This window comes from Sus scrofa, chromosome 13 (genome assembly GCF_054392235.1).
Source record: "Sus scrofa isolate SSC_HxYL_T2T_F1_AM1 chromosome 13, Sscrofa_HxYL_maternal_Yorkshire_Landrace_v2.0, whole genome shotgun sequence".
Classification (NCBI taxonomy): Eukaryota; Metazoa; Chordata; class Mammalia; order Artiodactyla; family Suidae; genus Sus; species Sus scrofa.
In genome coordinates, this window is record NC_139395.1 from 35291243 (window position 1) to 35312248 (window position 21006).

General features: G+C 39.1%; 1 long non-coding RNA gene across 2 annotated transcripts; it reads right to left on the reverse strand.

Annotated features, from left to right (window-relative positions):
- Positions 1 to 279: 279 nt before the first annotated feature.
- On the reverse strand, positions 280 to 20760 carry LOC146397252 (uncharacterized). Of its 2 annotated transcripts, XR_014822705.1 has the most exons (4): positions 20312 to 20760; positions 4959 to 5033; positions 2794 to 2849; positions 280 to 1301 (listed from the first exon to the last, which is right to left on the reverse strand). It is a non-coding gene; the product is annotated as an uncharacterized LOC146397252 (long non-coding RNA). The 2 variants fall into 2 exon arrangements; XR_014822704.1 differs by lacking the exon at positions 2794 to 2849.
- Positions 20761 to 21006: the final 246 nt, after the last annotated feature.

Here is a 21006-nt window from a genome sequence, read left to right on the forward strand (position 1 = left end):
ATACCAATTGGAAAGGCATGCAAGGCATATGATCCTATTAACATTATCAGACAAGAGACCCAACTTCCTCAGTGTGAAAGAAGCAGGTAACTTTCCTTCCAGGATTCTGCCTGATTTCCTCTACCATCTGTCCAAAATTCATAAAAACAATAAAAATATTCCCCAAAATACATATACTAGGACTAAATGAAAAAAGCAAATAAAATGTTGGAATCCGGGGAAATTAAAAAATGAATAAGGTGTTGGTTAAAAAAAAAGGAAGACTGTATTGAAGACATAGCATTTGAATAAGGTTTTTAATAAGTAAACTTTAGATTCAAAGTAATGAAAAAGACCAACCAGAAAAGAATCAACAAAGGTCTCCCAATTGGAAAATGTCAAAGATGCATCCTTCTTTGGGTCTTTCAATTTTCCTAGAGTGAGGAAAGGAAACTTGAAGAACATGTTCTTGGGATGACAGGACTGGAATCCTTCATGGGCAACCTTGAACATAGGTATATGGTTCAATTCTATTCAACCACATCTATTCACCTTTTATTTACCTTTCACACGGAATTGACTAGTGAAAGACTGTATTTTCTCACTTCCCTTGGAGTTAGTAGTGGCCATGAATTATGTTCCAGCCAACATACTTACTGGAATTTGATGTAATATGAATAACTTCTTTTTTGTACCTATCAAAGAAAAAAATGTAACCGTTCCCTTTTCTTTTCTACTGCTGGCCTGAATGCAGCCACTGTTATGTGGGAACTGTAAAACAGAGGCAATATATTTGAGAAAGTAGAACAATTTGGGGTTCCTAAAGATTAAAGTGTCACTATTCTAGCCCTGGATGACCACTTTGAATTTTCACATATTAGAGAAATAAACTTCTATCTTTGTTAAACTATTATTTTTATTTTGTAATTCTCTATTACAACAGGGGAAAAAAAAACCTTCATTTTGATGAATTCATTTTGCATTAGGGAATTTTAAAGAAGTGATGATCTTCATAATAGTTTAACCAAATAGTATGTGACAAATTTTAACAGTGTTTCAAATGTAGATAGCATTCAAATTTTCAAATAATGTGTGAGTTCCCCTCGTGGCTCAGCGGAAACTAATCCGACTAGGAACCATGAGGTTGTGGGTTCAATTCCTGGCCTCGCTCAGTAGGTTAAGGATCCAGCGTTGCCGTGAGTTGTGGTGTAGGTCGCAGACATGGCTCAGATCCTGTGTTGCTGTGGCTATGGCTGTGGCTGGCAGCTACGTCTCTGATTAGACCCCTAGCCTGGGAACCTCCATATGCCATGGGCGTGATCCTAAAAAGACAAAAAAAAAAAAAAAATTTTTAAATAATATGATTTATTCACAAAATGTATTTTCTGAAAGTATTAAATTGCATGTGGAATGCATTACACATGTTCACCACCCCCTCTTTTCTGGGCACATGGCAGTGTCTTACTCTCCTCTTCCCTTCCAGTGAGGCATGGCCAGAAGACCTTACACTGGCTGATGAAATATGAGTAACAGGAGTTACTGTTAGGACAAGGCATGTAAAAGCTGATGTAAATTCCCCATGCTCTCTTTCATGGCTTCCTTCATTGCCTCCCTTCCAAGTAGTGGCATCTTTGTCAGCCTAGTCACAGAGGGTGAATTAGCTCAACCCTACTGCTATCCCAGGCCATGAACATAGAGCAGGTAAGGGGATGAAGGAAGAATTACGTCTTCATTGTTTAAGTGCCAAGAATTAGGAGTTGCCACTAATCTCACTATAACCTAGAGCATCCTGACTTACCCAAGGGGGGAATTAAAATCACACGCAGTGGATTAGAGAGGACATTGTTTTTGCTAACAATCTTTTTTTTTTTTAAGCTAAGAAGTTTTTATTTTATTTTTTATTTTTATTTTTTAAATATTTAATTGAAGTATAATTGATTACAGTGTTGTATTAATTCCTGCTCTACATCAAAGTGATTCAGTTATGTATCTCCATAATAGACAATAATATAAAAAAGAATGTACATATATTATTTTCCATCATGGTTTATCATAGGACATTGAATAATTCTCTGTGCTATACAGTAGAATCTGGTTGTGCTGACAAGCTTTTACTCTCCCTGTACATTTGTTCCTTGTTCTCATCTTTTAGATAAAATAAATGAGGCTATGTTTGCCAATTATTTTACTGTAATCAGAGGGCAAATAGGAAAGCCAGATTTGTTTTCTGAATTAAAAGCCAGAGCACATCTAAAAGAAATTGTATTCAGTTTTTACAATAGCAAGATAGTTTTATCGCCCACTACATGAGACCTATATACATGTTGAGTAGAAATGGGTACAGAACTAAGGTGATTTTTCATAAGGCAAGATTTTCCAAAATGTATTAAAGAAAATATTTTATATGCTATTTTATTCTATTTGTGTATGTAATCCTTCTATTAATTAGGGTTTTCTTCCACTTATAAGCCAATGATGTGAGGTTATTTAAGGTTAACTCAAACTAGGCTATGAAAACCATTTTCTTTCCATATTCTGCATGGCACCACTGTTTCAAATTCAGAATGGCTGAATCTAAAAATGAATGTGATAGGAAATCATAATTGAAACAATACATTGCTTTTTTTGGTGTCCTCTTGTTTTGTTGGACCAAAAACAATATAAACTACCAAAGAAAATGATGGTACACAGGTGTTGTTATTGCATTCACAGCCCAGTGCGGCTTTTAAGGTGGTTGCTATAGTAACACGATCATTTATAGACTATAATCCCATTAGGAGAAACTAATGATAAAGTAAACTCATTATAACAGACCTTATATTGCTTAACTTCCGGTTGCGTCTGTTTTATGGCAAACTGCATTAGTTGAGCTATTAAATTAAAAAAACACATAGGAATGTCACACTTAGTCATAAAATATTTTTGGACAGAGGAAATGGGGATCTTGAAAATTACTGCAGATGATCTTTCTTTTTCTTTTTTTGCTTTTTAGGGTTACAATGGCGGCATATGGAAGTTCCCAGGCCAGGGGTCTAATCAGAGCTGCGGCTGCTGGTCTACACCACAGCCACAGCAACACAGGATCTGAGCTGTGCCTGTGACCTACACCACAGCTCATGGCAGTGCCGGATCCCCACCCCACTGAGCGAGGTCAAGGATTGAACCTACGTCCTCATGGATACTAGTCAGATTTGTTTCCACTATGCCACAGCAGGAACTCTGACAGGTGATTTTTCATAGTGTTAGCAAAACTTTGCAAACTTTGCAAATCATTCAGTTTTAAAAGACTGAATATTAAAATAGTGAAATACAGGATGCACATACATGATAAACATATATGCTATATATACATATATAATAAACAAATAATATTATGTATTTCACAAACTTAACATTTCAGTCCTTCCTCCTACAGCATACTCTTAGGATCACTTCTCTGGGTATACAGGCCAACAGGTTATTAATACATGAGGATACTGAGATCCCAGAAAGATCCATGACTAGCCTAAGAAGTCAGTGAATTGACTAGCCACATTTTTAAAGAGGATATATCCTCTACCCCCAAATTTCTTCTGTCTCTTCATTGCATTGGATAATTGTTTCACTATTTGGAATTTTTTCAAATTTCTTTTTTTATTTTGAGAATACTTTTGCCACAGTGTAAAATCATATTCCTGCACCCATTGTGGACTGAATATACATACACATTTCTATATAAGAAGGTATAAGAAGGGAGTTCCAGTTGTGGCATAGTGAAAACAAATCCGACTAGTATCCATGAAGATGCAGGTTTGATCCCTGGCCTCACTCAGTGGGTCAAGGATCCAGAGTTGCCATGAACTGTGATGTAGGTCACAGATGTGGCTCAGATCCTATGTTGCTGTGTCTATTGTATAGGCTGGCAGCTGTAGCTCCAATTTGACCCCTAGCCTCAGAACTTCCATAGGCCAAAAATGCAGTCCTAAAAAGAAAAAATTCACCTAATTAAGAGGGTCTGTGCTGATGGAGTTGAGTGAATTAAAGACTTGGGCTGACTTCAACCTCCAGGAAGATGGAGCAGAAACACTTTTTCCTCTTCCTCCCAGTAAAGTCAGCCCAGGTGACTTTTTCAACACTAAACTCCTGGAGGATAGGAGTTGTGGGTAGGGGTTGCTCATTAAGACTGAAAAAAGAAAATGAGCATGTTTTGCTTGCTAAGCAAACGTGGCAACTCTTTGCAAGGATTTTTTTTTAACATAAAAGACATATATTCATTTACCTCCTTCTGCTAAGTATCTGAAAAAAAGTGGCTCCCAATTAATATCACAAAGATGTTGCAAGTAAATACCTGAGCTGTTCACTTTCCAAATGAGGATCATCTGTTAGCAGATACTAATCTCCCACTGTGTTCTGGCACTAGTGCAGATTATTTGATTAATTACTACCCTCCCTGAAAGACAAATGTTTTGCCCTCCATCCAAACCTCTCAAGCTCATACTAACTACTAATTTCCATTTTTAAGTTCAGACTATTTACTGAAGTCGGATAGTTCTGCATCCTTATGAACATGCCCTGGACTCTACACACTGGAAAGTCAGTGCTGGTGATTATATCAGTTGAAAATAAAATTATTGTCTACAAATGCATATAAAGGATTTTATGTAACCTAGGTATGACTAATAGCTCAAGAAGAAGATGTTGTAATGGAGCAAGTTCTCCATACTGACTGTTAAAGACAGGTTTACTTTTGGAAGAATACTACGGGAAGCTCCAATGGCCCGAAGGACACCTTTCCTTCTTGTATTTTTATGGATGAGAAGAGGATGTTCTCTTTTGTAACCCCAAATATCTCATGAGACATCCTATCCTCACATGAAGGTTCTCTTATTTTGATGTGAGATACAGTGCAGTGTGGGTTCCACACTCTAGGCAAGAGGAAGAGGTGCCCCATGGCCATGTCCCTGGGGAAGAACTTTATTCATACCATCACGCATACTTACAGGTGGAGATTCATAGTACATAATAGCATGTACTTGTAACTTCAAGAGGTTTGGTAGTCTCTATGAGAAAATAATCTGAAAAAGAATGGAGATATTTATTTTTATATGATATATATGGAGATGTACATAAGTATAACTGGTTTGCTTTCTGTACATCTGAAATTAACATTATAAGTCAGCTACAATTTTTTTAAGAGTTTTATAGTAACAAACCTGCTTAACTTATTTTGACCTCATGATCCTTCATTCATTCAAATACTGACACTGTTTGGAATAAAATATTTTTGTATCCCATGAAAGAAATGTACTTTGGAATATAATTTTGATAAAGTTCTATTAAAGCTTTTACAATCAGGAGTATGTAAACACCAAAGGAAATCTTGGTTCACAGTACAGATCCTGACATCACAGTGTGTATAACAGCTTCTCCCAAATTCTGATGTTAAAAAAATTGCTCAGTCACAATTTTTTTCACTACTTGCTTGACAATCCACTCACTTAAGGGGACATTGCTAAAGTGTTTTCCTCCCTCTCACATCTTCAACTTCCAAAGCACAGCACAAAGAAAAGATCCTGTCATAAGGTAGAAAGTATATCAGATGTAGATTCAAATGTTAGTTCAAGTCCTGGGTATGCCTTGAGATGCTGAGAAAATCTATTTGCTTTGGTTTCCTTATCAGTATTTATAAGAGCAGTTGCCTTATAAGATTCATTGAGATTAGGGGGAAATACATTAAGAAGTTACTATATTAAATACAATTAATACAAAGTAATATAGTGTAATTGTGTTCTTGGAAGCAAGGAAGTTCCATTGGGGGTGAGAGCTTCAGTAACTAAAGGAAAAGAAAGTTCAAATTTCGTGTCCACGGGTAGTAGCATTTAATTAGATTCAGGTTTAAGATTTAACTCTATGACAGTGACCACTTTGAGGATATCCTGAGAGCAAAATGGGACTCAGTGCTGTAGTGCCAGATATCTTTGAGTGTTTAACTACATCTGCTTGGCAACATTTCAATCTACACTGCCAACTACTGTCTTGCCACTAATGGAAGATGTGTGACAGTGCTTGACCCTGTAGCAAGTGGAGAAATATCTCCTTGACTATGCAGAAAGTTTTAAAAAGAAAGAGGATATTGATTCCCAGAAACAGGGCACTCTGGATGATAACAGTGAAAATAAATCTCAGATTCTGTTCTCATTTCTCCTTTAACAGATAATACAATTAAGAGAATGAAATGATCTTAGTGAAATGGTGAAGGGCACACTCGGTCCATCTCAATAAGAACAAATGCACTTATAAACTCTATGGGAAAAGTGCTTTATAAGAGAGTCATGGCTCAAATATAATGAAATCCAAAAAATGGAATGATTTTGGGCAAATATTGGAGAGAAGAAATGAGGATATATTTAACCTTAATACTTTGAAAATTTTCCCTAGAGAAAAATGTTGCTGTGGAAAGATAACTTCTCCTTTCCTGTGAACCCAAGGGATTGAATGACATTTATGTAAATAGCAACAGTATAAAGCTACTTAATGATTTTCAACTTTTAAAAACAAATTAGAAACAAAGAGTGAAATGAAATGTAAAATTATAGTTTGGGAAATTTATATTGTAAACTTTTGTTTTTTTTAATTTATTGAAGTATAGTTGATTTACACTGTTGTGTTAATTTCTGCTGTACAGAAAAGAGATTCAGTTGTATACACACACACACATACATATATACACACACACACACATACCATCCACTTTCACATTCTTTTCCATCATGGTTTTTGTAAAGATTTAAGCATATATGGCCATTTATTTTTAATAATTTTAATCAAGCCTCTATTCATGTATTTATTATTTTTTTGTTAAAATATAGTTGATTTACAATGTTGTGCCAATTTCTGCTGAACATCAAAGTGACTCAAAAATTTTTGAGCAAAAATTTTTTTGAGCAAAAAATAAGATTCCAGCAGATAAAGTAAGTTATACATACCTATATCTATATCTACATCTACATCTCTATATACATTCTTTTTAAATATTATTTTCCATCATGGGCTATCCCAGGAGATTGAATATGGTTCCCTGTGCTATACCATAGGACTTTGTGTTTATCCATTCTAAATGTGAACTCTTTTGGCTATACCATTATTTCCCCATTTGAAAGTTTATAATACTTTGGGATTGGCAGATGCAAACTAATATACAGACAATGGATAGACAACAAGAGCCTACTATTTAACACAGGGAACTATCTTCAATATCCATAGTGGTATAGCCAAAAGAGTTTAAACATCAGAAGGAAGAAAATAAGTGGAATCAAGTAGAGATGCTAAATTATGTATCTTTTGTAAATACAGAATCAATTGCACCATCTAAAAGTTAATGGAAGGCCTGTATTGCTATGAATTTCCCTCTGAGCACTGCTTTTGCAGCATCCCATAGATTTTGAGTGGATGTGTCTTCATTATCATTCATCTCGAGGTATTTTTTAATTTTCTTCTTGATTTCCTCATTGTCCCATTTTTTTTTAGTAGCATAAAAGTTAATGGACTTAAAAATAAATAAATGTGACCAATATTTGTATGAAAGTAAAATTAAAATGAAACCTGGGAGGTGAGTAAGGGCAGAAAAATAAGACCAAGGGAAGGTGATCAAAAACAAACAAACAAAAATGTCGTAGAGCAGGGAGCAAACAAGAAGGTCTTAAATTTCAGGACATTAAGAAGTAGAGTGAATACAAATCACCAAAAGAGTAAAAGCAGAATTTCTAAAAATTAATTCCCTCCAAGGGTAGGTTAAGGATAGAGGGTTTTTAATTTCATACTCATCTGCATTTGCTTAACATTTTATACAAGCTCAACTTCCATTTAAAAAAAAAATGTTTACCCACTTGCAGATTTGGATCATTTGAGGTAAATGTATTCTTATCTCCTTTTTCTCTTCCCTTACTGAAATATTTTCTAATTACCCAGCAGTCTCACAGGCTTTTTTTGTTTGTTTGTTTCATTTCATTTTAACCATCCTGTATAGGTTTATCAGCCTTTCCCTGGGACTGAACCATGTCACCTGATGCTCCTTGACCCTGCTGAATGATCTGCTGTTTCCCATTTTTCACAGACAAAATTCTAGGGCATGTGGCATTGGGAGGTATTAGTGAACCTAGCAGAATCCCTTTGAGTTCTGCTGAGGTTCAGGAAGATACTTCAGGGCAAAGGGACACTTGTCTTACTTGATCAGAAATAAGAGAACCAAGGCTAACAATCATTGGGTAATAGAAAATATAAATCACTACCAAAGTGACTCAGAGTATAACAGCAACAATTTTCAAAATAACAAGATCACCAATTACAATTAGAGCTATCATGTATTGAGCCACTGCACTTAGGGGAAAGTATGCTGTTTTTTTTCATTACACAGTGCATCACACACATGCCCTGCATTTAAGTTTTACAAGCTCTGTAAATAATATTCTGAAATTTGTTTTACCAAAAAATTAATTTGAAACTCATATCATGTGACTTTCTCAAGGACACTAATAAATTCTGGGTTGGTCTGTTTGAAGCAGTTAAAGGGAAATAGAATTGAAAAGACTTGGTGCATCTGGACTGAAAAGGACAAATAGCATTCTGCACTCAAATGCTTTACAAAACCCTGAGACTCATGCTGACTTGACTCTTTCCTTCTTGCTCTACATCCAATCAGTGACTCCTTTGAATTCTATCTCCATCATATAGCTAAGATACTGCTGCACCTCCAATCACCACTGCCAGGGCTTCCCTCCCAGACTACAGCCACCACTCCCTCACTGTTCCTCTGCTTCTCTGTCTGCCTCCTCTCCCACCCACTTTCCCGGGGCATCTAGAATTTAAACTTTTAATTATGCAAATAAGATTAAATCATTCCTTGGCTTAAAATGGCTCCAGGCTCTCTTTCTGTATTTGGAATAAAATCTTGCATTTTCCCACAATTTTCAAGCTCTATGTGATTAGGTAGGTTTATGTCATCCTCTCCCTTGCTCACCACCCATTCACACTAGCTTCATATACTACCTTTAAAAGGCCCAGCATGATGACCTCATTTTAGCTTAATAACCTCTTTGAAGACACTATCTCCAAATAGTCATTACCATCTGAGCTACTGTGGCTTAGGACTTAAGTGTATGCATTTTGAGGGGACACAATTCATTCCATAATACTACCACAACTCTTGCTAACAAGCATACTGTGCATGGTTTTTCATTTCTCTGTTTTCTGTTGCTGTTGTTGTTGTTGTTGTTGTTTATCTTATTCTCAATATCTCTACATCTTGCTCCATTGGCTCACTATTTTCAAGACCTGGAAAAATTCTAACTCTGGATGGATACAACTTTCCACCTTTGGCTGGACTACTTCCACATGGCTCAGTGACCCAGAGAGAATTTTGACAAGGACATACATTGGTACTATAATGAAATATCAGGTTAGGATTCTTGCAGCCTTCTCCTAGAACACTTAGAAATTTACTATGTTCCGCATCAATACTCTTCTCATTTTGTCTTGTTACCGTAGACATACTTAAATCTAAAGTTAATAGATCTGTGTTCTTGATCCTAAACCTCATGTCTCTCCAGCATTCTCAACCTAACTTTTATATTTTGATTCAACCTTTCTCTAGTAGTATCCTTTTGCATCAGGGATTTCACATTTAAAAACTCTTAAGTCCCTTTTATGTTAAAAATCCACATTGATATTTAACAAATGTATATTTAGTACTATGTGGCAAGCCCTCTTTTGAGGCTTGACAATGCACCAGTGTGCCAGACACAATCACCATTAATGAATAATTGGTATTCTAGTGGGAAAAAACAGTCATTAAAAAGCCATGTATACCAAAATGTGTAACAAGGCACTGACTAGTGATAGAAAGGGCCAAAAAAAAACAAAAAAACAAAAGGTGGATAGGGAAAACAGATGATGAAAGTTCCCTATTAGAGGGGACAGTTACAAGTGTTTTCCAAGGAGATGACTTTCTAGGAGAGATTTGAATTGGTTCAAGAAGTGAGCCCTGCAAAAAATAAGATTCCAGCAGATAAAGTAAGTGGTAAGTATAATGCCCCTCAGGAGATAAACTTGAGACGTTTGAGGGAATATGAGCCTGTGAATTGGAATGTGAGCACATGACATCAGGGAGATAATTAAGGGTCAAATAATACAGAGTATTTTGGCCATGGTAAAGATTTTAGATTTTTTTTCATGTGTGATGAGAAACCATCAGAGCTTGGAGCAAGTCAGGGAAATGATGCAATTTATGTTTTAAATATATTTCTGTGCTCTTTGGAGAAGAGACAGTAGAGAGAATGCAAAGAATTAGGAGTAGTCGCTTTGAGAAGTCATTGCCCCAGTTGTTGTGAACCATGAGGTGGCTTGGATTGTGTTCACAGTCTTGGGGTGGTGACAGGAGGTCAGATCCAGGATGTATTTTGAAGATATCATCAATATATAGGTTTATGGTGAAACATGGGAGAAAGAGAGGGATAAACTATGATCCTTAGCATTTTGGCTACAGCAGTGGAGCGAATATGAATGCCCTTCACTGAGATGGGGACACTATGGAAAGAGTGAGTTTGAGAAAGTCAAGAGCTCCCCATTGGGCATGTAACATTTTAAAATATAACTTAGATATCCAACTAGAGGAGTTGAATAGATAATCTGAATGTGGAGCTAAGGGAAAGATCAGGAGTAGAGATAGAGAGAAGGGAATTATCTTAATAAAGATCAGTGCCATTCACAAAGGAGCCTTTCCACAGAAAAGAAACTCATGGATTTGGAGAACAGACTTGTGGTTGCCAAGGGGGAGGGGGAGGGAGTGGGATGGACTGAGAATCTGAGGTTAATAAATGCAAACTATTGCCTTTGGAATGGATAAGCAATGAGATCCTGCTGTATAGCACTGGGAACTATATCTAGTTACTTATGATGGAGGATAATGTGAGAAAAAGAATGTATATATGTATGTGTGACTGTGTCACTTTGCTGTACAGTAGGAAATTGACAGAACACTCTAAACCAGCTATAGTGGAAAAAATAAAAATCATTTAAAAAGATTAGTGCCATTCAAAGCACATGTCTTGGCTAGTATATAATGTATGAGCTCTTATTAGAAAGACCACACCCTATGAAAATCTAGTACAGTGAGTTTTTAAAAGATCTTCATCACACTATCTTCATTTCCTGCAGAATTCAAAATGCAAAACTAACTTGGCAATTATTTTTTTTTCTTCTTTCTCTCTCTCTCTCACTTTTTTTTTTTTCTTAGCACCACATGTGCAGCATATAGAAGTTTTCAGGCTAGGGGTGGAATCAGAGCTGCAGCCTCCAGCCTATGCCATAGCTACAGCAATGGCAGGTACTAAACCCACTGTGTGAGGCCAGGGATTGAACATGCATCCTCATGGATACTAGTTGGGTTCATTATCACTAAGCCTCAATGGGAACTCTGTAACTTTTGGGTTAATTTTAAAAGGACCAGATTCTTCATATAATGTGTATTTTTTCTACTGTCAGTTTGTTCCATTCAATGGAAAAAGAGTTCCATGTTGTTGTTTCAATGAGTATCCATATTAAGAGGTCATAAGAAGCTCTCAGAACTTAATCTAGAAAAGGGCACGGCACAAACAAAGAGAGGGAACCAATATCAGCTTGATCTCAAATGGCTCCCAATTGAGCTTCTGCGTAGATTCACTTTTGCCTCTGACTGCACTTTTATGCTTTCACTGTAATCTTTGTCCTTCCCCTATTGTCCCATTCTCCATGACAGATACCAGATAGCATAGGATCATTTAGAAGGAAGAGTAAGTCTTTTGTTTCATAACCAAACATTAATCTGCAAATTACGGTATTTTTTAATGTGTTGGTTCCATAAGGAATACCCTAATGGACTCGTAATAGGCCATCATTATCTCATCAGCAAAAAGTAAGGTGCCTTTAGAAGCATAGACTATTATATTACAATTAAGTCCAGTGAACCCCTTGGTAATTCCACAAAATTATACCCAAATGCTTGATTATGACATTGAAGGGGCGACTATAATTAAAACATCTCTCTGTCTCTAGCAAGGAGAAATGCCTTAAAAAAGCAATGTGGGTTCCATACATAAACTTTTATACTTCAAAAAGTTTTCTTAGTGGGGAATATACAATTTTGAGTGCTTACTATGCATCAAGCATTTGTACACTGAAAATACAAATAAAATTAGAAATAATAATTTTCCTGAAGGAGAGGCAGTTTCAATGAAGGCAGGTAAATGAACATTCACCCTTCATTCTATGAACCTGGCTAGAATTAGGCACAGTTTCTTGCCAGATCCCACAGAATCTAGAGGTTGGAAAGCAGAAGTTAGGGGAAGTCTTTCTAGAGAGAACATTGACTAGACTTATTCTTTGCTGTGTAAAGATTCCATCAGATAAAAACATGTATGGTGATAATATTTGCTGATCAAGGGGGTGTAGTCAAATGTCTTTCAGGCAGAGGACATCAGCATGTCTAAGTCATATGAAAGTAAAACACAGCAATACGGGCCAAATGTAGAATGTCAGTGACATCTGGGCAAAGATCCCATGGGATAACCAAACAGAGCAAACAAGGGAACTTAGGAAGACACGTAGGTTTCAGTCTAAGGAGAGACTGTCCTACAGGCAGTGGAGGCCCCAGGAGGATTTTAAGCAGAAAAATGATAAAATCACATTTATGTTTTTTTTTTTTTTTTTTTTTTTTTTTTTTTTTTTTTTTTTTTTTTTTTTTTTTTTTTTTTTTTTTTTTAATTTTATTTTCCCACTGTACAGCAAGGGGGTCAGGTTATCCTTACATGTATACATTACAATTACAGTTTTTCCCCCACCATTTCTTCTGTTGCAACATGAGTATCTAGACATAGTTCTCAATGCTATTCAGCGGGATCTCCTTGTAAATCTATTCTACGTTGTGACTGATAAGCCCAAGCTCCCAATCCCTCCCACTCCCTCCCCCTCCCATCAGGCAACCACAAGTCTCTTCTCCAAGTCCATGATTGATTTTCTTTTCTGAGGAGATGTTCATTTGTGCTGGATATTAGATTCCAGTTATAAGTGATGTCATATGGTATTTGTCTTTGTCTTTCTGGCTCATTTCACTCAGTATGAGATTCTCTAGTTCCATCCATGTTGCTGCAAATGGCATGATGTCATCCTTTTTTATGGCTGAGTAGTATTCCATCGTGTATATATACCACATCTTCCGAATCCAATCCTCTGTCGATGGACATTTGGATTGTTTCCATGTCCTGGCTATTGTGAATAGTGCTGCAATGAACATGCGGGTGCATGTGTCTCTTTTAAGTAGAGCTTTGTCCGGATAGATGCCCAAGAGTGGGATTGCAGGGTCATATGGAAGTTCTATGTATAGATTTCTAAGGTATCTCCAAACTGTTCTCCATAGTGGCTGTACCAGTTTACATTCCCACCAGCAGTGCAGGAGGGTTCCCTTTTCTCCACAGCCCCTCCAGCACTTGTTATTTGTGGATTTATGAATGATGGCCATTCTGACTGGTGTGAGGTGGTATCTCATGGTAGTTTTGATTTGCATTTCTCTTATAATCAGCGATGTTGAGCATTTTTTCATGTGTTTGTTGGCCATCTGTATATCTTCCTTGGAGAAATGTCTATTCAGGTCTTTTGCCCATTTTTCCATTGATTGATTGGTTTTTTTGCTGTTGAGTTGTATAAGTTGCTTGTATATTCTAGAGATTAAGCCCTTGTCAGTTGCATCATTTGAAACTATTTTCTCCCATTCTGTAAGTTGTCTTTTTGTTTTCTTTTGGGTTTCCTTTGCTGTGCAAAAGCTTTTCAGTTTGATGAGGTCCCATGGGTTTATTTTTGCTCTAGTTTCTATTGCTTTGGGAGACTGACCTGAGAAAATATTCATGATGTTGATGTCAGAGAGTGTTTTGCCTATGTTTTCTTCTAGGAGTTTGATGGTGTCCTGTCGTATATTTAAGTCTTTCAGCCATTTGGAGTTTATTTTTGTGCATGGTGTGAGGGTGTGTTCTAGTTTCATTGCTTTGCATGCAGCTGTCCAGGTTTCCCAGCAATGCTTGCTGAATAGACTTTCCTTTTCCCATTTGATGTTCTTGCCTCCCTTGTCAAAGATTAATTGACCATAGGTGTCAGGGTTAATTTCCAGATTCTCTATTCTGTTCCATTGGTCTGTCTGTCTGTTTTGATACCAGTACCACACTGTTTTGATGACTGTGGCTTTGTAGTATTTCTTGAAGTCTGGGAGAGTTATGCCTCCTGCTTGGTTTTTGTTTCTCAGGATTGCTTTGGCGATTCTGGGTCTTTTGTTGTTCCATATAAATGTTTGGATTGTTTGTTCTAGTTCTGTGGAAAATGTCATGGGTAATTTGATAGGGATTGCATTGAATCTGTAGATTGCTTTGGGTAGGATGGCCATTTTCACAATATTGATTTTTCCAATCCAGGAACATGGAATATCTTTCCATTTCTTTACATCTTCTTTGATTTCTTTGATTAAGGTTTTATAGTTCTCGGCATATAGGTCCTTTACCTCTTTGGTTAGGTGTATTCCGAGGTATTTGATTTTGTGAGGTACAATTTTAAAAGGTATCGTATTTTTGTATTCCTTTTCTAATGCTTCATTGCTGGTATACAGAAATGCAACTGACTTCTGAATGTTAATCTTATATCCTGCCACTTTGCTGAATTTATTAATCAGTTCAAGGAGTTTTGGGGTTGAGTCCTTAGGGTTTTCTAGGTATAGAATCATGTCATCTGCATACAGTGACAGTTTGATCTCTTCTCTTCCTATATGGATGCCTTTGATTTCTTTTGTTTGTCTAATTGCTGTGGCTAAGACTTCCAAAACTATGTTGAAGAGCAGTGGTGAGAGTGGGCATCCCTGTCTTGTTCCAGATTTGAGTGAGAAGGCTTTCAGTTTTTCCCCATTGAGGATTATATTTGCTGTGGGTTTATCATAAATGGCTTTGATTATATTCAGGAATGTTCCCTCTATACCCACTTTGGCGAGGGTCTTGATCATGAATGGATGTTGAACTTTGTCAAATGCTTTTTCTGCATCTATTGAGATGATCATATGATTTTTGACTTTTTTCTTGTTAATGTGGTGTATGATGTTGATTGATTTGCGTATGTTGAACCATCCTTGTGAACCTGGGATGAACCCAACCTGGTCATGGTGTATAATTTTTTTGATATGTTGTTGGATTCGGTTGGCTAAGATTTTGTTGAGAAGTTTTGCATCTATATTCATCAATGATATTGGGCGATAGTTTTCTTTTTTGGTGGTATCTCTGCCTGGTTTTGGAATGAGGGTGATGGTGGCCTCATAGAATGTCTTTGGGAGTATTCCTTCTTCTTCAACCTTTTGAAAGAGTTTAAGGAGGATGGGCACCAATTCCTCTTTATATGTTTGATAGAATTCACCTGTGAAGCCATCTGGTCCTGGGCTTTTATTTGTAGGGAGTGATTTTATGACCTCTTCAATTTCATTTCTAGTGATTGGTCTGTTCAGTTGGTCTGTTTCTGCTTGATTCAGTTTTGGCAGGCTGTAAGATTCTAGAAAATTGTCCATTTCTTCCAGATTGTCAAACTTATTGCCATATAGTTGTTCATAGTATTCTCTTATGGTTTTTTGAATTTCTGCTGTATCCGTTGTGATTTCTCCTTTTTCATTTATAATTTTGGTGATTTGGGTTCTTTCTCTCCTCTTTTTAGTGAGTCTGGCCAGGGGTTTATCAATTTTGTTCACCTTTTCAAAGAACCAGCTCTTGGTTTTATTAATTTTCTCTATTGTTTTTTGAGTCTCTATTTTATTGATTTCTTCTTTGATCTTTACAATTTCCTTCCTTCTGCTGACTTTAGGACTTCTTTGTTCTTCTTTTTCTAATTCATTTAGGTGGAGGGTTAAGTTGTCAATTTGGGATCTTTCTTCTTTTTTGAGAAAGGCCTGGATTGCTATAAATTTCCCTCTGAGCACTGCTTTCGCAGCATCCCATAGATTTTGAGAGGTTGTGTCTTCATTATCATTTGTTTCAAGATAGTTTTTAATTTCCTTCTTGATTTCCTCATTGACCCATTGGTTTTTTAGTAGCATGTTGTTTAGTCTCCATGGAGTAGGTTTTTTCTCTTTCCTTTTCCCATGGTTGATTTCTAATTTCATGGCATTGTGGTCAGAGAAGATACTTGAGATAATTTCTATGCTCCTAAATTTATTGAGATTCGCTTTATGTCCCAATATGTGGTCGATTCTTGAGAATGTTCCATGAGCATTTGAGAAGAATGTGTATTCTGATTTTTTTGGATGTAGTGTCCTGAAGATATCAATTAAGTCTAACTTTTCTATTGTTTCCTTTAGGATCTCTGTTGCTTTATTGGTTTTCTGTCTAGAGGATCTGTCCATTGATGTGAGGGGGGTATTTAGGTCTCCTACTATGATTGTATTCTCATCAATATCTCCCTTTATGTCTGTTAATATTTGTTGTATGTATCTGGGTGCTCCTATGTTTGGGGCATATATGTTGATGATAGTAACATCCTCTCCTTGGATGGATCCCTTAATCATTAAATAGTGTCCTTCTTTGTCTTTCTTTATGTCTTTTGTTTTAAAGTCTATTTTGTCTGATATGAGCGTTGCAACTCCTGCTTTTCTGTCATGTCTATTGGCATGAAATACTTTTCCCCAGCCTTTCACTTTCAATCTATATGTATCTTTTGTCCTAAGGTGAGTTTCTTGTAGGCAGCATATTGAAGGTTTTTGCCGTTTTATCCACTCAGCCATTCTGTGTCTTTTGATTGGGGCATTCAGTCCATTGACATTTAAGGTGATAATTGATAGATGATTATTTATTGCCATTTGATCCTCGTGTTCCAGTTGATTCTATGGTTCTCCATTCTTCTTTTTTTTTTTTTTTTTTTTTGGTTGGATGGTCTCCTGTTATTATCTGCTTGAGTGTATTTTTTTTTTTCATTTTTTGCAAATGCAATATTTGGTTTTGGCTTGTGGTTGCCCTGTTTTTTAAGTATGCTAACCCCTTCCCATAATTGTGTGTTTTAGCCTGATGGTCCTGTAAGTTCAAACACTTCATTATTATATTAAAATTAAGAAGAGAGACATACATACAAACAAAAAGGATTATTTACCTCCTAACATCCCTTGCCCACATTTTATGGTTTTGATGACTCTTTTATTTTTTTCTTTTTAATTTTATTTTGTTTGAAGCATGTTCATGATTAAATCTGTATGCTGGCTTATTTGAGTGACTGCTCTCTGATTGTATCTTCCTCAGTCCTAGTTCTTCCTCTTCTTCTTCTTCTTCTTTTTTTTTTTTTTCTTTTCTTTTTTCTTCCCTTTCCTTCCTTTCTTTTTGGTTTAGAGAAGCCCTTTCAATATTTCCTTTAACCTGGGTTTTGTGTTGCTGTATTCTTTAAGTTTTTGTTTGTTGGGAAAAATTTTTATTTCCCCTTCTATTTTAAATGATATTCTTGCTGGATAAAGTATTCTAGGTTGCATATTTTTTCCTTTGAGCACTTTAAATATCTCTTGCCATTCCCTCCTGGCCTGTAGTGTTTCTGTAGAGAAATCAGCTGATATTCTTATGGGGGTTCCCTTGTAGGTAACATTCTGTTTTTCTCTTGCTGCCTTTAGGATCCTCTCTTTATCACTAACTTTTGCCATTTTTATTATGATGTGTCTTGGTGTGGGTCTGTTTGGGTTCAGTTTGTTTGGGGCCCTCTGTGCTTCTTGTATCTTGAATCCAGTATCCTTTAGATTTGGGAAGTTTCCAGCGATAATTTCTTCAAATATATTTTCCATTCCTTTATCTTTTTCTACTCCTTCTGGAATTCCTATTATGCGTAGATTGGCCCGTTTTATATTATCCCATAGGTCTCTTATATTGCTTTCCAGTTTTTTGATTCGGTTTTCTGTCTGTTGACCAGATTGAGTGATTTCCATTATTCTATCTTCCATATCACTGATTCGTTCTTCTGCATTATTCATTCTGGTTTTTACTGCCCCTAGTTCAGTTTGCATCTCTGCAAATGAATGTTCTAGTTTTTCTTGGCTCCTCCTTATATTTTCTAGCTCCTTTCTGAGGGTATCTGCATTGCTGTTCATATCTTCTCTTAATTCCTTCAGTATTTTCACTATTTCTCTTTTGAACTCCAGGTCTGTCAGACTGCAGAGATCAGTTTCATTGTTGACTATTTTAGGTGAGTTCTCCTGTTGGTTTGACTGGGGGTGGTTTCTCAGCTTCTTCATCTTGCTTGTTGTCTTCTTTCTCCTGAGGGAGTTGTACTCTCCGTTATCGGGTAGTGTTTGCCTTGTCACTGCCCTGGAATATTTCCTGAGGGCTGTCGTTGTTGGTCAATCTTTTTTTGAGGCAGTGTGGCTTTTCTGGAGTGTTGATGGGACTAACAGTGTTTCTTTGAAGCAAAGGAGGACTTCCTGAGGGCAGACAGGACTGGGAGGTCCACCCCACGATGGTAGCAGATTTCACTTGGTTCTCAGCACCCCCTGGGGTCTTGGGCGGGTAGCAGGGCCCTTGGAGACTCAAGAGGTTCCTCCCCAGGGCAGCCCGACTCAGAAAGACCGTCTGAGATCTTTTCCCGATTCCGCCAGGCTTGTTGTAGCTTTTCTGGGCTGCAGGGGGTCCTGCCTGGAGCTGGCAGTCCTATGCAGCTGGTCCACTAGGTCTCAGCACCCCTTGGGGTCTTGGGCGGGTAGCAGGGCCTTTGGAGACTCAAGAGGCTCCTCCCCAGAACAGCCCGACTCAGAAAGACCGTCTGAGATCTTTTCCCAAGTCGGCCAGGCTTGTTGCAGCTTTTCTGGGCTGCAGGGGGTCCTGCCTGGAGCTGGCAGTCCTATGCAGCTGGTCCACTAGGTCTCAGCACCCCCTGGGGTCTTGGGCGGGTAGCAGGGCCCTTGGAGGCTCAAGAGGCTCCTCCCCAGGACAGCCCGACTCAGAAAGACCGTCTGAGATCTTTTCCCAAGTCGGCCAGTCTTGTTGCAGCTTTTCTGGGCTGCAGGGGGTCCTGCCTGGAGCTGGCAGTCCTATGCAGCTGGTCCACTAGGTCTCAGCACCCCTTGGGGTCTTGGGCGGGTAGCAGGGCCCTTGGAGGCTCAAGAGGCTCCTCCCCAGGGCAGCCCGACTCAGAAAGACCGTCTGAGATCTTTTCCCAAGTCGGCCAGGCTTGTTGCAGCTTTTCTGGGCTGCAGGGGGTCCTGCCTGGAGCTGGCAGTCCTATGCAGCTGGTCCACTAGGTCTCAGCACCCCCTGGGGTCTTGGGCGGGTAGCAGGGCCCTTGGAGGCTCAAGAGGCTCCTCCCCAGGACAGCCCGACTCAGAAAGACCGTCTGAGATCTTTTCCCAAGTCGGCCAGGCTTGTTGCAGCTTTTCTGGGCTGCAGGGGGTCCTGCCTGGAGCTGGCAGTCCTATGCAGCTGGTCCACTAGGTCTTAGCACCCCCTGGGGTCTTGGGCGTGTAGCAAGGCCCTTGGAGACTCAAGAGGCTCCTCCCCGGGGGAGCCCGTCTCAGAAAAACCGTCGGAGAATTAGGTCGATCTATTCACGGCCTGGCTAGGCTTGTTCTAGCTTTTCTGGGCTGCAGGCCTTTTCTAGGGGGCTGGTGGTGTTTGGTGCTGCTCTGTGGAAGTGTAGCCCCTCCAAAGGGCAAGCAGGCCTGTGCAGGGAGAGCCCCTGCGGTGGTAGGCTTCAGGCAATTGTTGAGGCCAGCCCTCCTGGATGGCAGGCAGCCCCAGGTTCGGCGAGAGCATAGGGGGTGGCGGGGGTGGGGGGAGGGAATGCACTGGGAAGCACAGCTTTCTGCTAGCTAGCGGGCCTGTAAGCTTGCTGTGGCGTGGGGGGTATTCTATGGGGACCCACCCCTTCTTCTCTCCCCTCCCCAGCACGGGCGCAGACCAGGCTCTTCTCCCAGGTTCCCTCTGCGGCGGCTTTCCACTTCCCCGCCCCTAGAGTATTGCTCCCTTCCTCTGCGACAGCTTTGTTTTCTAGTCTCCCAGGCAGTCTCTGCCCCGTCAAATGGTTTAGAGACCTCCCAAGCAGTTTCCGCTCTTCCCCGCCCCCCTAGCCCGGGGACTAATCTCTGGAGCCGAGGTCTCGGTGCCCAGCCCCCCCCACCAGGCGTCCCCCGGCCCTTTCTTGGGGACTAACCTTCGGAGGCGAGGTCTCGGTGCCCAGCCCCAACCCAGGCGTCCCCCGGCCCCCTCTCGGGGACCAACCTTCAGAGCTGAGGTCTCGGTGCCCAGCCCCCACCCAGGCGTCCCCCTGCCCTTTCCCGGGGACTAACCTCTGGAGCCGAGGATTCGGTGCCCAGCCCCCACCCAGGCGTCTCAATTTTTGGTGACTGTGCCCGTAGTTCAGATGGTCCGTTGGGTTCTTGATCTTCTTTCCGTACTCCGACTTACTGCTACACTCTTCTCTGCATCTGGAGATTCCTCCGGTTCGTTTGATCTTTCCCCCGGTAGGAGACTTTCCAGGGTGCGGGATCCCTTTCTCCTCCGCAGTTCCCTTTCAGGAGCGCCCGTCCCGCTCGGATTCACCTTCTCTCACTCTCCTCTTTTCTCCCGTTCTGCCCAATAATGTCACGAACTTCTTGCCGTTATTGGAGTTTAGGTTCCTCTGCCAGCGATTGGTTGTTGTTCTGTGCGAGTCATTTCTTCTGTAGATGTGCTTTTTTTGTTGTGTTTGTGGGAGAGGGCGAGCGTGTCCCCCTACTCCTCCGCCATCTTGTCCTCACATTTATGTTTTGAAAAGCAGATTCACAGCTCCTTTGAGAGCAGAATCGCTCCTCACTAACCTTTCAAAATTAATGATTGAGTCCTTAATTACCATGGATCTCCTTGCAAGCATATTATCTTCTTTTCCAATGGTTCTGAACTATGGATATTCTTAACTATTTTTACTTAAACATTATCATGATATCAGCTACTTTGCTGTGTTTTTTTAAAAAACTTTCAAACTCCTGACTCTTGCTCTGTTTCC